Here is a 20,782-nt window from a genome sequence, read left to right as displayed (position 1 = left end):
CCTGAGATCAAGACCTGAGTTGATATCAAGAGTCAGATGCTTAACCGACTGAGCCACCCAGGTGCCCCTAAGATTTTCCATTTCTAACAAACTCCCAGGCAATGTCTCATGCTGTCTCTGCTGGTCCATGGACCACACTTTAAGAAGCTGGCTGAAACAGCCACTCTGAGTGGTTGTTCACTCACACAGGTAACTATGCCCACGTGCAGAGCACCCTGCCCACAGAGCAATATTAGTAAGAGGAAAAGAATAAGAGTTAATAGTAGTTGGCCAGATGCCCCTGAAGTGAGGTCTAACATGCTGGAGTGTGCGGTGTGTGAATATTGCTGACCTGTTTGTGGAGGAAGCATTCTCTGATCTGTTTCCTCTTGAATGCGGGAGACCTCCTGAACCTAGGAATGTCCCTTTTCCTGAGATGTCATAGGAAGTGGAAAGCAGTAACCTGGAATAATGGAGTAATATGGAAAGGTCCTAGCTTTTATTATTATTTCCCTTATCTGAGCACCAACCTAAGAATGAATTTTTCCATCCTTGTTTCATACTGTTGGCGAGCCCACCAAAGTCCCCTTAAAAGCTGACGGAGAAAATTTGCCAGCAGCAACTTAGAAGCCATAATGCATTGTTACAAATCTCTCCAGACATCTGCTGCATGAAAAGAAGCAAGATCTTGCAATGGCAGAGGGCAAGAGGGCATCTCCAAAGTGGGACGTCCCAAGGCTGCTCTGAGGACGCCCTTTCTCCGCAAGCAGGCTGCCCTGGGAGGCTCCAGCACCTGTTCTTACACGTTCCTGCTGGCTTCTGTTGTTTGCAGTTGCTGTCAAAAGCATCCCAGGAGAGGGCTGGGAGGAGCCTTGTCAGGGAACAAGAAAAGCCTGGAGTGTGGCAGTTGGCCTCACAAATGCGAGGATGTTCACAGTCCCAGTAGGGACTCTCATTTCCCTTTTCACATCACCACATGCCTCTTGTCAAAGGGAAATCCTTTGAGTTTAGGTACTGTGGCAGAGAACATTTCTTTGAAACTCAGGTGATGTTGATAGCCTAATTCCATTTTTCTAAACCTGAGACGCCAGGGGCAGGACCTGGAGGTACACAGCCTTCGGCCTTGTGGAGTTACTGCCCAAGAGCGGCTGGCGCCTTTTCAAGAAGGAAGAAAATATTCCAAGGTTGGAGCACAAGAAAAGTAGCCCACCTGCAAATTTGACTTGAGCCTTGAAAAATTAACGTAACTTTTGAGGAAACATTCAGAGGGAGGATATAATAAGTGTAATTTTATTTTGAATTTTTTCCCTGAAGACCTCCTTGGGAGGACCGCACAGTTCCTTCACTCTGATAGTGCAGGTGGCTCTGTCCTTGAATGTCATTGTAAGTTTGCATTCTAGGACATGTGAACAGTTTTTGATATAATGGAGATACACTTTGGCCATTTTTTTGTATTTATCTTATCGTAAGCAGTAGGGAAGTTGGATTCTTGGTCTCAAATTACAGGTTTTTCTTCTTGTTCCTTGATTAGCAGAATCTCAGTTTAAAATTTAAAGTACAGAAAATAGAACAACTTTTAAGGGGATTCTTAGCCAGCAGGTTTTATACAATTAAAAATTAACTCCATAAAAGATACATTTTGGCTAAAAGATAGTGTTTACAGCTTGAAAACGCTGCCTTTCCTTTGCATGAACATCTCTCATCCTCGGACAAAATGAAGTTACAATCTATATTTCAGAATACAACTTATTTATCAAAAAACATAATCCCCATCAGGGTCCTGAATTTTCTTTACTCAAAATATTAATATGATTGTCTTAGTTAAGTTTTGATTGTAATAGAAGTTGTTTGAACTATGCAGGTTTTCGGAACCTTTAAAAATCTAAATATCGGGAAACTAGTAATGCAAGCTTATTCACTTTATTTAATGGAATACAATTTACATTTAGGAACTATATTCAGAGTAAATCTGCTTTAAGCAAGAAGCAAAAGCTCTGTCTTTGAAATGTTCTTTTCTTTTGTCCAAGTATAATTATTGGGTTTTGGTTAAACTGATACGTATTAATTCCTTTGGTCCACTTGAGGTTTTATATACATTTTAAAATAGAATAATCTAGAGTGCCTGGGTGGCTCAGTCTGTTAAGTGTCTGCTTTCAGCTCAGGTCATGATCCCAGGGTCCTGGGATCAAATCCCGCATGGGGTGGGGGTACAGGCTCCCGGGAGCTCAGAGGGGAGCGTACTTCTCCCTCTGCCTGCCGCTCCCCTGGCTTGTGTGTGCTCTCTCTCTGACAAATAAATAAATAAAATCTTCTAAAAAGTAAATAAAGTAGAATAATCTATAGGTCACTATTTTGTTAGAAAACTATGAAATGTTGTCTTTTACGTTAAAATCAGGTCATGTAGCTATGAAAGAAATCGCTGTTGTTTTCCTTTAGGGTTTTAAAATTCGTTATTATTAGAATGGTGATATTTTGATGTAGATTATAAATACATGATTTTAGGATGGTTATCAATTGCTCATGCATGTAATATGAATTTAAAAAGTGTTTTTGAAACTGGTATCATTCATGAATAAGGAAATCAGATTTTCAAAATGGCCGGTTTTAGCTGTTGTAGAATCTTGCAGAAGTCAATGTAAAAGATCCATATAATGCAAAGTTCAGAAGAAGAAAATCTGGTTGCCTTCCTCACAAGAAACAGTTGAAATACTTAAGATTTAAACTGTCAGCCTAAAGGCATATGCATTTTCACTCTTCTACAGATAACAGGAATGTCTTCTGCCAGAGGCGATTCTAGCAAGTACTTTGCAAGGCCTCTTCCAGAGGATGGTTGCCCTGTTTCAGCTCCCCCTCACCATCCTTTGGGGGTGGGAGTCATGGCTAAAAGCTTGGTTCTCACCTGACAGCAAATGGGGGAACTCTCCAAACGTGGGGTAATCTGATCCCTTATCGAAGGAGATGTGGAATACTTTCAACTCTTGCCTGTTCTCATGAAGAGGGCATAAACTGCAAGTCTTTCTTTCAAACTTTCAAAGCTCCTCTTGTTCCTTGTAAAAGTCAACAGTGGGATATTGACTCAAAACGGGCCATATCATTTCGGGGAAGGGACTAGGGCTGTTGGATTTTGAAGCATCTGCATCTACTATCCTTTCGTCCAGAGGTGGGAGCACCAGAAAGACTTCTGGGTGGAAGCCTGACTGATTCTGGAGGAGAGGTGCCTTCAGATGCGAAAGCCCCAGTGAAGGGATGTCTTGTCTATATGGGCAGCCATACGACTTCACATTTTTAGATTGTTTTGGAGGAGCTCTGAAAAGAAAGAAATTTTTCATTGTAGGAAAAAGTGCCTATACCCTAGTGTGAACTATTTAAACCAAATTTAGTTTTTTGGTGAAAGTAAAAATAATTTTGGCATTGTACTGCCTAAACTTGTATATTTTTGAAATGCTTTGAAAGCACACGTACTCGTTTGTAAGCTCATGTGGTAAGAGACTTAGAGAAACCTTTCAATATGTTCTGTCAGGGTAAAATCTGTTTCATGGCATTTATTCAGCCTATAGAATAGATTCTTCCCACACAGTATCCTTCCTGGCAATGTGTATGTTGTCATTTATCTGAATATGCTTTGTGGGGTTAAGCACTTCTGGTATATTTTTCATGCCAGACAACCTAAGGAAGCAACAGAGGCATGGCATGATTAAGCGTATAGGTCACAAGATAAATTTACACGGAGAGCCAAGTTTCCAGCTTTAAGCAAATGACTTATCTGTAATGTGATGCAAGTACAATGACTGACCTTTCAAATGTTTGTTGGGCTTCAAGTGTCCGGAACAATCGATATGTACATTATTGTTTATATTTTATGTTCCCGATCCCATTAATGTATGCCTACGGAGTGCCGGGACACCATTAGTTTCTGATACTTCTGAAGCTACTGGGTGGCATTCATCAAACAGAAAGGCAGCACTTATTGACTTGTGACAGTTTTTGAATTTCTCGAGCTCAATGTTTCATGAGCTGCTTATCTAGTTTTGGTAAGCAAGGCTTTTATTGCTCTGAAGCCTCCTCAATTAAATAGTAATGAACCAATTTGTTTAAGGAGAATCTTTAACTTGCAGACTCATTAATTTCTCCATTTGAGTGTCAGAAGATGTGTTCTTGGGCAGGGGAGAACAGAGAAGCTTGGTGCAAGGATCGCTGGGTGGGGGAGCTGGGAGTGTGGGACAGTCTCTTGGACAGGTCTCTTAATGTCCCTGAGCCTCTGGTTCCCCAATTGCGAAGAGGGTTAGGGGGTCCAGATAATCACTAAGGTCCCTTCCAGGTAATGGACGTTTAACAGGTAATGGAATATCAGTATGCAGATATGTGAGTAGCAGTGCAGCCTTACCAGTAAGTGCAAAACTGAGATGTTTGCAAAGCTGAGATCCTTCAACCACCCTGCGTCCCCTTTGAATAAGGAAATAAGGGAAAGCTGCATTCCTTCTTATTTGCCTGGAACCTAATAGACTCATTGTGGGTGTCTGGGAGACAGGTATTTGTGAAGTAAATATGCCTATAACAAAATACGTATAAACATAAATATACTTATATGGAAATAAATACAAAAATGTATATTTAAATATAAATATACATAAAAACAAATGTAAATAATACCTCACAAATAGATATTTGCAATTAAATGTATATAATTATACATAGGCCTATAATTATATATATGTAAATATATATATATGATATAAAGGCCCCTCTTTTTTTTCCTACTTCGTTTTCTCTCGTTCTACATACCTTATCTTCACCCCACCCCAAAAATGCTCAAAGTGAAAAGTACCACCTGTTATTGAAGCAGAACAGGAACTCTTATTCATTGAGGAGATAGAGGATAGGTACACACTTCTGTATTAATTAACTCTCTCTTTCTAGTGTTTTATTATTGGAGAGTCTAATGACTTAGAATTAACCATCCACGGTCCAATTAAAAAAATCACGAATTGATGAATTGGTTTCTAAATTCTCTGTGTTATCGACAAGTTGCTGCATCACTGAAGCTATAAGACATGTCATCCATTATTAACTTTGATAGAATTAAAAAAGATAAATTAGATCTTTTAGGTAGAAATGAGTTCTCACAAAGGCTTCCCTTCTAAGTGGACACGGTCTCAATTTTCTCTGAATTTCATCCCACTTATTTGTTTGAGTTTATTCTGGTTTCACTTAGATTGTATTGATTGTTTAGTAAACATTAACTGATGATAGAGCCTTCCTAATATGAACAGATAATAGATAATCAGTGTGTAATGCAGTTTAAGTGATAAAATACTTTTGCCAGGAACATAAAACCTGCCATAAGGACTGGAAATGCCTTATTTAAAAAATTAAAATTTACAATGAACATTTTAGAAAGTAAACCTATCTCTTCAATGTACAAAACGTGAAATTTACTTTTAAGACAACAATCCTAGATAGGAACGTATACATAAAACATGCTATTTCTAAGGCACATTTAAAGTATAACCATATACCTATAGGAATAAACTAATATCCTTTGAGCTCTTACAGTTTGTGTTAGGACAAAGGTAAAAGGCAATAATAATAAATTCAAACTAACATTTGAAATTTGAGCTCAATAGTTGATTTATTACAGAGGGAAGATGTTCTTACCTTGGCTTTTGCAAAAGTCCTTATTCTTACTATTATTTACTTCTCCAACCTAAAACGGTCTTTTGTTTCATAGCCAGAATCTTATTTTACTAACATTGCCTATTAACAGCTCCAGTATCTGCTGCAACACAGATGTGTTGGGGAAAAAAATGACTTAGGCAAGTTTTTAATACCTCAAATTGGACCCGCCCTTTATCCCACAATCCCTTTTGGTGTCTCATTATTGATTAGACATATGCTGCTTTTTGAAGCCTGGGAATTACCAGGGCACTGTTTTATTTGACTGTTTATCTCTTTAGCAAAATTGTTGCCATCTCTGACCTTTCAAAAATGTTTATGACAAGGTGTTTGCTGTTAATTGCACACAGGAAGGAGTGAAAAGCCTCCCAGTTAGATCTTGTATTTACCAGAAGATAAGATTTTTCTTGCAAAATCAGCCTTAGAGGAGGCGGATTTGGGTTGTCATTTTTACTTTTACATAGCAATATTGCTTGAGAAAATTACTATTTTCTAATTAGCAGACCTATTAACAGGATAAGTAAAGATATGGCTTTATATAGAGTATGCAATAGCTCTACGGGCCAGAGCTGTTTTCATACCTAGTGAAAATGCAGGAATAGAAGTATAAAATCATAGGCTGGAAAGGACCTTAAAGATCATCTATTTAAATCCATTTTATTTTGCAGATTGCTAAACAAATGTAGAGAAGTTAAGGCACTTGTCTTCTGTCCCATAACCAGTAAGGACCACTTCAAAGTGTATTGACCCCCAACCTAGTGTTTTATTACTGTCTGTAAGATGCAGAGCTCTACATAGATGCGGGTAATTGCTCTGCTTTGGTTGCCTTCCTGGAGACAACAGATTGCTAAAAGTCCATATGGACGGGCCAATTTTGTTTTTTTTTTTAACTTACAAAATGGGGAGGCATTCTATATTCTTATAAAGCCCTACCTGATTTGGTCCTGCTCACCACTTTGCCTTCATTTCTTGCCCCTCTCCCCATCGTGCACGATGTCCCACCATACTGCCCTTTCTTCTGTTCCCAGGACCCTCTCACGTTCTTTCCCACCTTGGTTTTTTTTTTCTTCCGTCTGGAACGATCTTCCCCCAAATCTTTCCTCAGCTGGTTTCTAATCATCATTTAGGTTTCAGCTCAAATGCCACTTCTCCAGATAGGCCTTTCTTTACCACCCATTGTAAGTATGATGAAAATAGTAATAGAAGTAGTGAAGCAGCAGCTGATACTGAGCTCTTAATTAATGCCCACTCCATTGTCATATGCACTTGCTGAAAAGTGTTTATTAACTCATTTAACCCTCAGAACAGCCCTATGCGGTATGCTTATTTGGTAGTTGAAATGATCCTGTTCATTTTTTTGCTCCCTTATTATCTTTCTTCCCCGCCACCCCAATAGACTCAGTTCCATGAGAACTGGGACCTTAGCTCTCTCGTTGTCTGCTGTTTTCACCAGGTCTAGGTTAATGCCTGGATCTAGTGATTGCTCAGTAAATACTGCATGAACGAATGAATGAATTTGTGGAAAGGCAGCTGGACAGTGAGAATGGAAGAGGCTGGGGGTTGACTCCCTAGTGAATGTGTGTGAGGAGGATTCTCCTAGGAGCAGAAGCCAGACTGATGAGAGTAGGAGTAAGTGAGTGGACACGTCAAGAATAGGCTCAGTTTTCAAGAAGCTTGGCAGTAAGGGGAGTGCGATGCTAAATGGCAGTAGTGGTTTCATGCTTTTGTCAGAAAATAGGAGCCTTCCATCCTTGCAACTGAAGAATGCCCCCTCACTGCTCTTTAATGATACACGGAGACCTGTCTCTGTCTCATTTTCCGACAAAATGAGCTGCTGAAAAACTGAAATAATGGTTTGACCACAGAGCTACTGTCCATCTTCATCCACTTCACCACGAGGGCCCTCCTGGGCACTCCTTTCCCAGGATCATCCTTGGGGCAGCAGACCTTCCCTCGTCTCTGTGCGGTCGGGAAGTCTAGAAGACACACGCAACGTGCCTTTGAATCCCAGCAAACACATCATTCCTCCTTTTCTACACACTCTAAAGTTGCCAAGAGCATTACAATTACTTCTTTTCCTTGATTTTACCCCAGGAGGGAGACCATAGAAATAGCAAGTGGCGACACAAGTGGCTCTAAACCATTCCTGCTTTGGTCTGTGTCCTGCATGGCCAACTAGAAATGTTCCCATTACATTGTTCTGGTTCCCAATTTGTGCAATAAGTCGTCCCTCATCCCCTCGACAGCACTTACTGCCATCAAAAGGAGGACGCATCAGAAATGTCACATGTAAAAGCTAACTCCTTTAAAGGTGGTTTTGGGTAGCAGTCCTTCTGGTCTCTAATGAGGCACTGGTATGAAATCATGAAACCGCAGTGGGAAGGGACATTTTGTTTTTATGAGGACTCTATTATGAAGTCAGATACTGCTATTACTTCAGGGAAGAAAATATTGCTCTCCCTTCAACTATAGCAAAACATGTTGTCTCTTTCTCAGCATCAATTACAAAGAAAGATTCTCTGCAGAGTTCTTTTCTTTGTGTGTGTGTTCTCTGGTTAGTAATTGGGAAAGGGTAATAATTCAAATGGAGCCAGTATTCTAAATCAGAAAAGAAATATTAAGGTTAAAGAGCAAATGTGGCCCATGACACGGTCTGGCCCAGAGTTTCTCAAATGAGGTGCCACAGGCACTCAGGGATTGACAAGTCTTCCTCATGAGCAGGGTTCCCAGGCATTACAGGATGGAGAGAATTCTTGGTCCTGGGTCACAACTTCCAGTAGCTCCTGCCAGTTATTGTGACACCCAAAATACCCTCACACCTTGCAAAAGACCGGTGGGGTTGTCAGTATGTCCTTTGGCCATGACCCGGCTCAGGATTCTTTCACGCAAATGCCGGTGGTGCCAGAGGGTGAGGTAACATGAATGTGTTCATCTGGCCCCACGTAAGGGAATGGGAAGTGCGGTGTCTTGTGATTGCTGGGAAGTGTGCTTGGTTTGCCTAGAGGTGTTACCAGCGAAAGCTTAATAGATGTTCCTCGCTGCTTTCTCAGTGTGTCTACCTCACCCTTCCTGCCTCCAGCCTTTGCTTTTCCGTCTGTTCCCTCCTCCATCACCCTGACCATTTAACCAGGGTCTGCCCATTACACTGTATTATATACAGTGAATTCATGTTGTTTTTCTCTTCTGAGCTGTGAGCTCTTTGAGGGCTCCTGTCTTATTTTGGCTCAGTATCTCTAGCATCTAATGTAGTACTTGGCACCTGATAGGCTGCCTTAAATACTAGTTGGGTGGGTGAATGAATGAATGAATGAATGAAAATTATTCTAGGTCTTTAACCAATTTCTGAGTTTATGAGGGATACTGATATTTTAAATTTCCCCTTAATCCACATCTGCTGTGAGTCCTTAGGAGGCATCTCTGGGTTTCCTGTAAGTCCTCTCCTGGCACACGGACAAGGGTTTATTTTCATGTCCCTGTGTCTGTTCTGTTTGTTCTGGTTTTGCTGCACAATTGGAATGATTGAAACCTGAGATTGTAAAAACTTGTCTCATGAGCTCTCATTGCTGTGCTTTGCCCAGGATCACATTCTGCTTTCTCAGATGTGTGAGGGTTCAGTGACCTGTGATTCTTCGCTACTAGCAATGTGCTCCATTCTTGCTGTAGTACATGGCAGGGGGGTAGGTGTTGCCTCTGTTCCAGGCAAATCCAGCCCACTTGATGTTGGGTAATGATTTCAGTGGAGGTAAAAACTCTTGCCATTCCAAAGTCAAGACTTTCCAGAGCATCTTCTAGATTCCCCTTCCTTCTTACCTTCCCTCCTACCTTCCTAATTCTTCCTTCTTTTTCTTTCTCCCCCACTCCTTCCCTCCCTCCCTCTCTCATAATTCTAATCTGTTCCTTTAGGTTGGAACTATATGAGAAATCAACTTTGCTGATTCTCCACCCTCTTCTTGCCATCTTATTTGACTATAGAGCCCCCGAACAGAGCAAGACAAGTGGCATTCAAAGGTAACATAGTAAACTTCTCCTGTGTTCCCAGGAGCTTAAGCAGGATTTTATGTAGAAAATCTTTTTATTGGTGGTCTCAAGATTCCTAGATGCTTACAACATACCTCTCTTATTTCCATTCATATTATTCTTTCCTGCAGTGGTTTTAAACATAAAGAGATATTCTTAATTCAAATACTTCTTTTTCCTCACATGGATGCAGTTTGGGGTTTGGTTGGGTTGTTTTTTGTTTTGTTTTGTTTTGTTTTGTTTTAAGAAAGCACACACTTGACCAGCTGTTTGGTTTCCCACAGCCCACATGCACAGGCCCAGGGTGTTCCCCTGTGATTTTCAAGGCCTGGCTCTCTCCTGATAAGGTCAGCAGCACACACAGTTTTATCCACATCTGCTGTGTTCCTCGAGGTCAATCAAAGTAGTCTTCCTTCTGGGACTAATGGGGATCTCCCGGAGAGAAACAATTATTGCACTCGAAAAATCTATTGATCTACATTGTATGGTTCACCTAGTATTTGGGGTTCAGGGATAGTTTTTGAAACTGGGAGATCAATTCAGGGAATTCAGAACAATACACTAGCAAATACAGACATGCTCTACACTCGCCAGTATTTGCTGCTACTACTGTTAGGGTGGCAGAATGCTGGGTTCATTTGCCACAAAATGTCAACAATGTAGGTCATTTAGCATTATTGACTTCATTGGTTGAAATTTAACTTTATGAGAATTGCATCAAGCACAGTCACAGATCAAAAAACAATCATTGGAATCATGAGTGTTTCTGTTGGTGTGATTTCCCATTTCCCCTTTTTCTTTGCTTAAATTTGAGGTACGTTTTTGTATCTCCTAACACTGCTCTGGATAGAGATATGAGGAACAAATGACTCCATGTTGCAGAAAGCAAGAGCACTGGGCTGCCAGCCTTTACATTTCACTACTCACACAGTCCATGTTGAAATTTTCAAAAGAAACTTGGGACCAGGACAACATACTCTGTGTTGCCATCCAGATCCAGGAATTGAATAAATAATTAAAACCCTTCAATAAACTATTCAACCCTTCCCCCCACCAAGCCAGTTAACCAGAGTCCTAGTCTCTTATCCCCCTTTTGGAATTGGAAGACCTCAAACTATATTCCAGTCTCAGTCTTTATCAGCTGTGTGTATCTTTGCTCTGCGTTTATACCTGTACACTATGAAAGGTACTGTCAAATAGTTACATTGTGAAAATTAAATAATTCACAAGTTACAGGGATGCTATCTGGCACACAGTAGACCCTTAAAGCATTGGTCTAATTTGTTTTTTTGTTTTGTTTTGTTTTGTTTTTTTAAATGATTTTTTATTATATTATGTTAGTCACTATACAGTACATCCCCGGTTTCCGATGTAAGGCTCGATGATTCATTAGTTGTGTATGCATTGGTCTAATTTGTATCTTTACATTCTGGAGAGTCGAAAGAACAACAAAGTAATCCAAATGCTGAAGATACTGAATAAGTCTCAGGGTGTTATCATTGAAGTTTTGTAGGAAAATACTTGGATATGAACTTTTGTTCCTTATGAAGATATTTTTGAGGGCTTAAGAGGTAAAAAATCAAAAGTTGTTATTCTACTGAGGTATAGAACTAAAGCAGTTTTCTGAAGATTTTGTGTTGGGGCATTTATTCATTGTACTTACACTCTTTTTTTTTCTACAGAGGAGTCAATAGAATGTTCATTGATCTGTAGCCACAGTCTTACCATCTATGAAATGGGGTTAGTAATTATAACGACCTCATAGGATTTGGTGAGGATTGGTGAGATAAAATATAGAGAGAGCTTTGCATACCACCTGCCACATAGTAAGTGTTCAATAAATACTTGATTGATATTATTACCAGCATTAATAAAGAACCTACCACAGAGGTTGCTGCATTTCCATACAGAGGTTGAAAACGATAGAACAGATTACCTTTAAGCTCATTCTAACGAAAAATATACCCTTTTCCAATTTTGATAAATCTAAGATAATAATTACTAGAATAGTGTTGAAGGCTCTATTTTTTTTTTGAATTTGGATAATTCTAAATGACATCTTTCAATATGAAAGTCCATAGTTTTAAATCTCAGAATGTTGAAAACCCCCAAGACAAACACCAAATAGCATCTAGCCATTTCTCCCTTTCAGGTGGTGTCATTTAAAGACAACTCATCCTTCTCACTTGCAGAGATCCTCAGATCTGTTTTAGAAGTTACTCCTTTTTTTCCTAGAAATTTAATAAGAAACAAATGGAAATAAACCAATCAGTATGAATTTTTTCTGCTGATTAGAGAACATGATGGCTTTAGTTGTTTGCAGGGCAAAAGTGCTGATGCAGGAAGGCCTAATTGATTAGAACAATATATGGGCTGGCTTAATGCTTTAGGTCAAATCCTTGGAAAGTTTACATTCCTTATGCAAAATTAAATGTGTTGCAAGCATCCTTCTTGTCAAATGCCATTTTTTTTCTTCTGTTCATTTGGCTCCAGGTTTGACTTGTGGGGATGAATCATGGTAGTCTTGTTACAATAGATTTCAGATGCTGTTCGTAGACAGCAATTAAGTTCTGACTATTACTCTCCCTGCTATTTTTGTATTTTGTTAATGTCTCCTTTTGCCATTTGAACAGCTCAGCATTTCTCATTCTCCCATTTTGGTAGTCTGTAGGTTGTGGTTTGGTCCCCTTATAGAATAGGGTTGGGGGTTTTTTTGTTTGTGTTTTTGTTTTTTTCCCTTTGTCTCTGAGTGATTCACACTTTCATCATGTGTTTGAGCTCCCTGGTAGGTGGGGTATAAGGTTATGCCCAACCTCTTCTTACTGTATCAAGCCCTCAGAGAAGTTAGAGGTGCCTTCACTCAAGGTGGCAGGTTTCTCATTGCTACTGCTCTTCCTTGTGGGTGTATGTCTTTGTTGCTGACTCCTCTGGGTTGGGCTATTTACATGTGACCGAGTGACCGCTAGACCCTTTGTTCCCTCTTTCAGTTCTGCGACTGTCAGAATCTATGCCAGTTCATTGTTGATGGACCCTTTCTGATCTAGGATTGATTGGATATGACAAGTAGATGGATGTAGGGAGGAGGGAGGGGGAAGTTGAAAATAACTCTTAGGCTTATAGATTGGGCTACTGAGTGGATGGGGCTTGCAATAATACTAAGATAAGAAATGAGGAAGTAGGTTGTTTGGAACAATGAGAAGTTCAATTTTGGGTATGAGTTTGCTCTGTGTTCAGATCATTGTTTAGGTGGAGATGCATCAATGGGCCATTGGAAAGAAGAGCTATAGCTTAGTATTAGTAAGGCATTAGAGGACCACTACTCGAAGCAATCATCTGTGCCTTAAGGTTTCTTTGTTTTTAAAAATGAATCTATTGTTTAATTACATGAAATCAGCCATGGGTTGCATGGAACATGTGGGGATCCTCTTTAATAAGAGGTCCCTCTTAAATGTCTCTTCTAACTGATAGAAGCTAATAGCCACAATCTCTTTTTCTCTTTTATCATGGCACATTTCAAACTTAAATGAAAGAGAGAAAATAGTGTAAAGAATGCCCATTTAACCATCATCTCACTTTACCAATTTTCAACTCATGCCCAAACTTGTTATACCTGAACAACTCTACCCATTTCTTTATTTCCCAGAATTATTTTGAAGATTTTATTTATTTATTTATTTATTTATTTATTTATTTATTTATTTCAGAGAGAGAGAGAGTACAACCATGAGCAGTGGGGAGGGGCAGAGGGAGAAGCAGACTTCTTGTTGAGCAGGGAGCCTGATGCGGGAATCTGATCCAAGGACCCTGGAATGATGACCTGAGTCAAAGGCAAACGCTCAACCAACTGAGCCACCCAGGCACCCCTTCACAGGATTATTTTGAAGCAAATCTCAGACATTATATGTAGTATTGAATCTTTAAACGTTTTAGCATGTTATCTCTAAAAGATAAAAATATATTTTAAAAAACAAGCACAATATCATTATCGCATCTAAAAGTTAACACCAATTCCTTGATATTATATAATACCCAGGAGTGTTTAAATTTCCTTGTCTCATAATTTTTAAAACTTATAATCTATCGACAATAGTATGAAATAAGGTTCATACATTGTAATCTGCTCCTATGTCTCAAAGTTCCTTTTAATGTGTGGGTTTCCCTTTCCCTCACTCCTTTGTTTCTTCCAATGTATTTGTTGACAAAACCAGGAAATAGTCCACTTATAAATTTCAGCACTTGAATACATTAAGTTCTCAAAAACTGCTGGTGCTTTCGAATAAGCCAGTGTCACAGAATTTCAAAGAATGGGAGTCAAGGAAATGCATTCCTAAGCACAGCATAGGACTGTGCATTACAATCATGCGGCAGTAGGGAAGTGCCAGCAGATGGGGAGTCTTTCCGTGTGCGAAGTAGTGTAGGTGGACTGGAGACAGCTCACATACAGGGCTAGGGTGGGTCATCCCGTTGTGGTTTGGGTGACTCTCCTCAACATCTTTCACTCAAATCAAGATTAAATACAACACAATATATTAACATTGATTGAACTGTTGTGTTGTCATCCGAATCAGCATACATTTATGAAGCTTTTCTGACTTTTAGATACTCAGATATGTTGCTGTCCTGGGTTACTGTTGTGAAGGTTTGAAAGTGATTTTCTCTGAAAATCTCAATCTCTTATCTCAAGAAAGGGTGACTAAGTGGATGTGTTGGTGTGGGTTGGTGTGTTAACAGCATTATTTTTCAGAGACAGCGTGAACACGTGTGGGGGGAGGGGCAGAGGGAGACGCAGACTCCCTGCTGAGCAAAGAGCCCAATGCAGGACTCGATTCCAGGACCCTGGGATCATGACCTGAGCCAAAGGCAGATGCTTAAACCAGCTGAGCCACCCAGACACCCAACAGTATTTTTAAGGACAACTTTTTAAAACCACTTTTATATTTGTGTCCTCATCTTTAGGTTAGGGCATGACCTTGGGCTTTTATACCTTGTAAGACATGCTCCCATTTCTTTGGTTGAAAACAGGCAAAACTAAATCCCACAGTCAGAGGTGATTACTGAATGGGTTATGGGCTCTTCAAAGAGCCAAGGAGCCTGGGAATCAGCACACTGCAGTGAATTCTCCAGGACATTACAGACTAACAGAGGGATGCTGAAGGAATTATGCAATGCTGCCATTGTATGAAAAGTCTTTTATGAAAATGTGCAAGGGTAGACTTTGGGAAATCTTCTTGGGGTCTCCTTTCTTTGGCAGCTAAAGTAATAATGTTCTCATTGTGCAGATGAAGAACTGAATCATAGAGAACTTCACAGGGGGCTCCAGTGACCTGGCCAGTGTCACACCACACAGAGGTAGCAGAGGAGGGTGGAGGGAACACTGGCATATTGATACACGGCTCTCATCAACACCTCATTCTGCTACCCAGAAAATACCACTGTCAGGAAAAGGAGAACGTATGCTTCCTTCCTCTCTCTAGCTTTTGAAGCTCCTGAAGGGTTGTGCACCTGCAACATTTCAGGACTTAACTCTTCGAACCGTATTTCAAGCCCAGCCAGAGAGACAAGAGTGGACACTGATAAAGAACTTGGCCACTGGAGTCACACAGCCCTGGGTTATGCCTGCCCTGTCACCCACCAGTCTTGTGACCTTGGGCAAGACATTTAATGTCTGCAATCCTCAGTTTCCTTATCTGTTTAAAGTGGGGAGAAAATATCTACTTGATTTTGGTGTCAGGGTTAAATATGTGAGAATCTCTGTAAAGCACACAGCATGGAGCTGGCACATTGATGCCTAGAAAAGTTGGCTGCCGTGACTGTCATCCGCTCACCACTCCAGAGTGGTGAAAGGATGTGCTTCGTATCTCACATGTCCGATTTGTGCATCATAAGATTGAACATGCTCACAGACCTCTTCAGCCATTTTTATCTAGTTTTTTCCTTCCACAACTTTAGCTGTTGCTAACATTATACACGGTAATAAAGAAAGCAAAGCTTCCTTGCTTTGTCTTCTGTCTTTTCACCTTGCATTTCTTCTGCCTTCTCTGCCCCTCTTTAGAGATGCTGTGGTGTGGAAGGGTGCTCATGCTCACTCCTTGGTCTCTGGCACCACCCCCTTTGCCTCTTTAAACCCCAGGCCCCATTTCTTCCTTTTCAACCAATCAAAATTTATCCTTAGATGCCTTTCACCTAGAGGATGTAATTCCTGGTCTATAGGTTGGATCCAGCCTCGGATTTTTTTTCTTTGGTCAGCACAGTGCTTAATTTTTTTTTTTTTAAGTATTAGTTACTAAGTTTTAACAGTAGGGAAATTTCATGTAAAAGCCAAGAAATGGTATGTCTCAGGGGGCCCACCCTTCCTAGAGGCAACCAGCAGCTGCGTAGCCGCTGTCCTCTTCAAACAGCTTGGTGCTGCTCAAGTTCGTCATAGTCTCTACCCATCCCTAAAGCCTTAAACCTAGTCTGCCTTATTATTTGCCTCCCTCTTGATGCAAGAGTCATTTGCTTTTGTAACCTAACAAATTTAAATCCTCAACAGGTAGTAACTGGTGGACTGGCTTAATGAAATACATGACTTTCCAATGTTCCCCATATATTCGACATCAATATATATGAACTGCCTTTTGCATGCTGAATTAAGGTGATGAACAAACATTTCAAGTTGATGTGCAGGGGTACCACCTGCCGGTTTAGACTTGGGAATATTACTGTCTCTACCTACGTCAGTATTTGGGTGATATATGAATCTTTGTGTGACTCTTACTTTTTCTATTTAAAATGTTATAAAAATTGGGGAACCTGGTTGGTTCAGTCAGTTAAGTGTCCAACTCTTGATGCTCAGGTCATGATCTCAAGGTTGTGAGATCAAGCCCGGCTTTAGGCTCCGCACTCAGTTGCGAGTCTGCTTGTCCCTCTCCCTCTGCTCCCCACTCCCTCACTTTTGTGCTTTCTCTCTCTGTCTCTCTAAAATGAATGAATGAATGAATAAATGTTATAAAAAATTAATGGAGACAATAAAAGTGCTAATGCTAACGTTAGAAAGTTTGAAATCATGCAGTGCAATACTTGTTAGGCTCATCCAGCCCCTCATTGAGGTTTCAGCTGGAAACTTAAAGAGGATGTGTCAAATGTAAAAAAGATATCCTCAAAACCCAGGTTTATAAGAAGAGCTAATATTTTAGCTCTCTGAGAATGAAACTGCTCTTAGGGCACACAAGTTACGTTGTTCCACTTGTCCTTTTTCAAATCTGGTGGAAGTTTTCAGGAACATTGCATATAATATGTACTATTTGTATTTGTTGTTGTTATTGTTGTGTTGTTTTTTTAGAGGACTGCTAGAGACACAGGCATTACCCAAAGGGAACAAATTTCATTGGTCGATTTTTTTTAGGGTCTGACAGAGGTCATTGTGAAAGATTTGGGGGGGAATACTTATTGAGCACCTAGTAGCTGTAAGGCCCACCTGAACTGTCACAGGAGTCCTGGCAGTCAGTATTGTCCCTGCTTAATAAGGCAGCACAGTGCCTCAATCTGCGTGGGTCCATTTCCTGGTTCCTCTATTGACTTGCTCGGGAAACTGGAGCAAGTAACATAACTTTTCTAAGCCTCAGTTTTATGATCTGTAAAATGGGTTGTTGTGAGCATTACATGAGGTAATAGGTGTTAGCATAGTTAGTGTAATTCCTAGCACAAAATAAGAACACAGCAAATGTTGGCTGTTGTTATTTAGTCTCTTGAAATCCTTCCACTTTGGACAGCTTCCTAGTCTTCCTCCAGGTTGTTTTGGGCTTAGCTTCCCAAAGGTAGAGGTGGATATTTCTTGTTTCAGGTGGCCCCTTTCCCCCTTCCCAGACCATCTGTGCAAATTGGTTTGGAACTGGTGGCTTGTGCCACTCTGGTTCCATCATTGGTCCCTTCCTTTCTCAGCCCAACCTTCTGCAGAGCTTGAGTTCCAGTGTACTGCCTCTTCCTTGCTTTAAATGAGATTAGTCCCCTCTCCCTGCCATCGACTCCCTTTTCCTCAGTTGCCTACATGCTATTTCCCCCTGAAGTTCAATGATTTCAGTGTTTTAGGGAACTTTTTAAGGTGAAAAACCATGGAACTGAGGGTCCTAGCCTGGCCAGTTTAATTAGAATGACTGTGGAGTGTGCTGTTAATTAAGTAAGGAGTTATTTTTAGATGGAGGTGTTCATTAGTCCTCCTGAGCACCTCTTCCTTCAGATTTGTAAAAAACAGGTTAATTTATGGCCTGGTTACAAGTCATTGACTCTTTATCTTCACCCTGTTCAGCAAAATCACTCATGAGCCTTCTCTCTTGCTAGAAAATCCCAGCGAAGGTGAGATGAGCATCACATTTGGGAAGCAAAGCTGCCTTTCTTCCTATGGTGCATTCTTCCCAGTGGTACCTTCCATAGACAGTGCTCTAGGCTGTGGAGATTTGCTCCAAATACTCTCATATTAGGTGCCTTTCAACTTTATCATAGAATCCAGTTCTCAGAGCTATTGAGCCTTTTTAAAAGCACAGAGCTCTGCTGTCTGTCAGGGAATGATTCACCCTGCAGACCACACTCTGGCAATTTTCTCCCCAGGGCTGTCTCTAATGTCTTGTTGTAGATTGAATCAAACTGAACTTAGAAACACTTTAATAAAATTTGAGGCAAGATTATACCCTGTAAATAAATGAATGTGATTATATATGTATAATAAATTTAAAAGTAAATTATATATATATATATATATATATATATATGCCATGTATGTACTTTAAAAAATAGGCAAATCTTCAAAAAGAAGGTATATTCTGTATGACTTCACTTCTATAACACTCTAAAAATGACACCATTTTAGAGATAAAGACAAGATAGTGGTTGCCAGGTGTTAGGGACAGGATGTGACTATAAAAGGATGAACAGGGAATTCTCTGTGATATGGATCAGTTCTGTATCTTGATTGTGGTGGTAGTTACACAAATCTTTACATGTGATAAAATTTCACACACTCACACAAATAAAAAAAGAAAAACAATCCCAGCAAGATGATTATATGATATACCATGCATTAAGTCAAATATACGTAACTACAACCAATAAACAAGAGAGCAAATACAACACATATTGCTAAGATTTGGAGCAGACTTATTAGCTGTAGCTGGACAGGCAAATGACCACATTTAATCAAGTCATATTTACACTCAATGTCAGTTGAAATAGGTTCACTGAAGTCTTCCGCTTTATTGTAGCTTTTAGTGCCTATTAATGAATAATCATTTGAATTCCCTACAAGTATGTTACATTTTAGTACCTTGCATTTTGCTTTGGGCTTAGTTAATAATTTCACGTGGCTCTGTGATGAGACACAACAATCTTAAGTTAACAAAGGGTTATTTTTTTTGCATTAGAATAAAACAGGGATTTAATTCATGAGTTTATAAACACTCATTCCCGTTGTGGACATTAGCTTCTGAGTTGTCAGTCATCAATAATGTAGAATTTATGGGAAATACCTCTTTTTTCTCTTTCCCTTTATCACCATCATCCCACTTCAATATGACTATTGACTCTGATTGATTTTTAGGGGTGTGGGGGTAACTGAGAAGACCACCTTTCTTTTCTGTTTCTGACTCTTGATTTTCTTGGTAACATTAACTCCTTATACACACCTAGTCAATAGATTGTGAGGAGTTTAAGCTTATTTTATAGGATTCTTTCCCCTGCCTTTTGTGTATATTGTCTCCCTTTTAATGATCCTTCCTTTGCACAAAATTTCCAGGGACTTCATGAGGCAGGGGTCCTATTTCTCATAGTAGAAAGTGACCTGATAAGTAAATAATATGACAACAAGTTAAATCATCTATGAACAATCACATATCTTCAGTGAGATTATCAGAAAAAAGAAATCTATTACAGTAATTTATTTAAGTGATTCTTATATTTAAAATGCCAGCAATTAAATATGCCTAGGAAAACCTAAATAATGACCCATTGGCATTGGAAGGAAATTGGAGCAGTGCTTAATGTAAATAATTGAATTCTAAAATACAGTAGAATTTCAGTGACTATAACACCTGGGAAGGAAAGAGAATTTTTTAGGGGTATAGGCAGTTAGGTTTTTCATACTATTTATTGTGATAATCAAGCAATTGCCCTAAATCAAACATGAAGCTTTTCTTACCTCTGAATGTTCAATATGTTAAAACTTATATATATGGAATTTGTATATATATAAAATAGAATTTGGGTACTCTTAGCACCTCTTAGCATCTCTACTAGATTTTAAGTTCTCTGAGAGCAGATGTTATGTCTTTTATATAGCTTTGAGTCTTAGTAATTTAAGATTTTAATATACTTATATTTAATATACTTAATATAATAGTAGATAATTAATAAAGATTAGTAGATTTAATGAGTATATTGATATCCTCAAAAAATTTAGATGCAAACATACTATTGTACAGGTGAGGTCATTTGTTGCTATATTCATGTTCTTAGATCTCTGATTCACCTTAACTAAGATCACATTCAGCAATGTTACAGCATTACTTGCATTGCAATTTTTGCTTTGATATTATTTAAGAGATTGTTTGGGATATTAATGTTAAATTTATATACATGTGAAAAACTTTTATATGTTCATTTTTCAAACATGCTTCCTTGCTTATGAAGAAAATATCTGTCCTTTGGGAGAATACCAGTCTGTTCTATAATGGGTATCCACAATTAGTGATCAAAGAGAAAGCTTAACATTGCTTTTCAACAGAAGTGGCTTATAAACAACCTGTATCATTATCAATAATGTTTTTACTACATTTCTGGGTTTATGTTTCCAAATTTCACTCCTAGGTATAGAAAAAAACTGTATATTATTCTGCTCTAAAGAGAATTCTAAATTCTGAGTTCTAAAGCTATAGAAGAGAAAGGTTTTGTTTTCCCTTTTTAGTAAAAAAAAAATCTGTATCACAAAAAAAGAGTTCAGCAAACTTTTTCTGTAAAGGGACAAGATGGTAATTATTTTTGGCTTTGGCAGGCCAAATAATCAGCTTCTGGTTCAACTACTCAGCACTGCCCTTGTAGGGAAAAGAGCCACAGACAATATGGAAACAAAGGGTGTGACTGATTTTAG

This window comes from Ursus maritimus, unplaced genomic scaffold (genome assembly GCF_017311325.1).
Source record: "Ursus maritimus isolate PB19 unplaced genomic scaffold, ASM1731132v1 scaffold_6, whole genome shotgun sequence".
NCBI lineage: Eukaryota > Metazoa > Chordata > Mammalia > Carnivora > Ursidae > Ursus > Ursus maritimus.
This window is presented reverse-complemented; position numbering follows the sequence as displayed.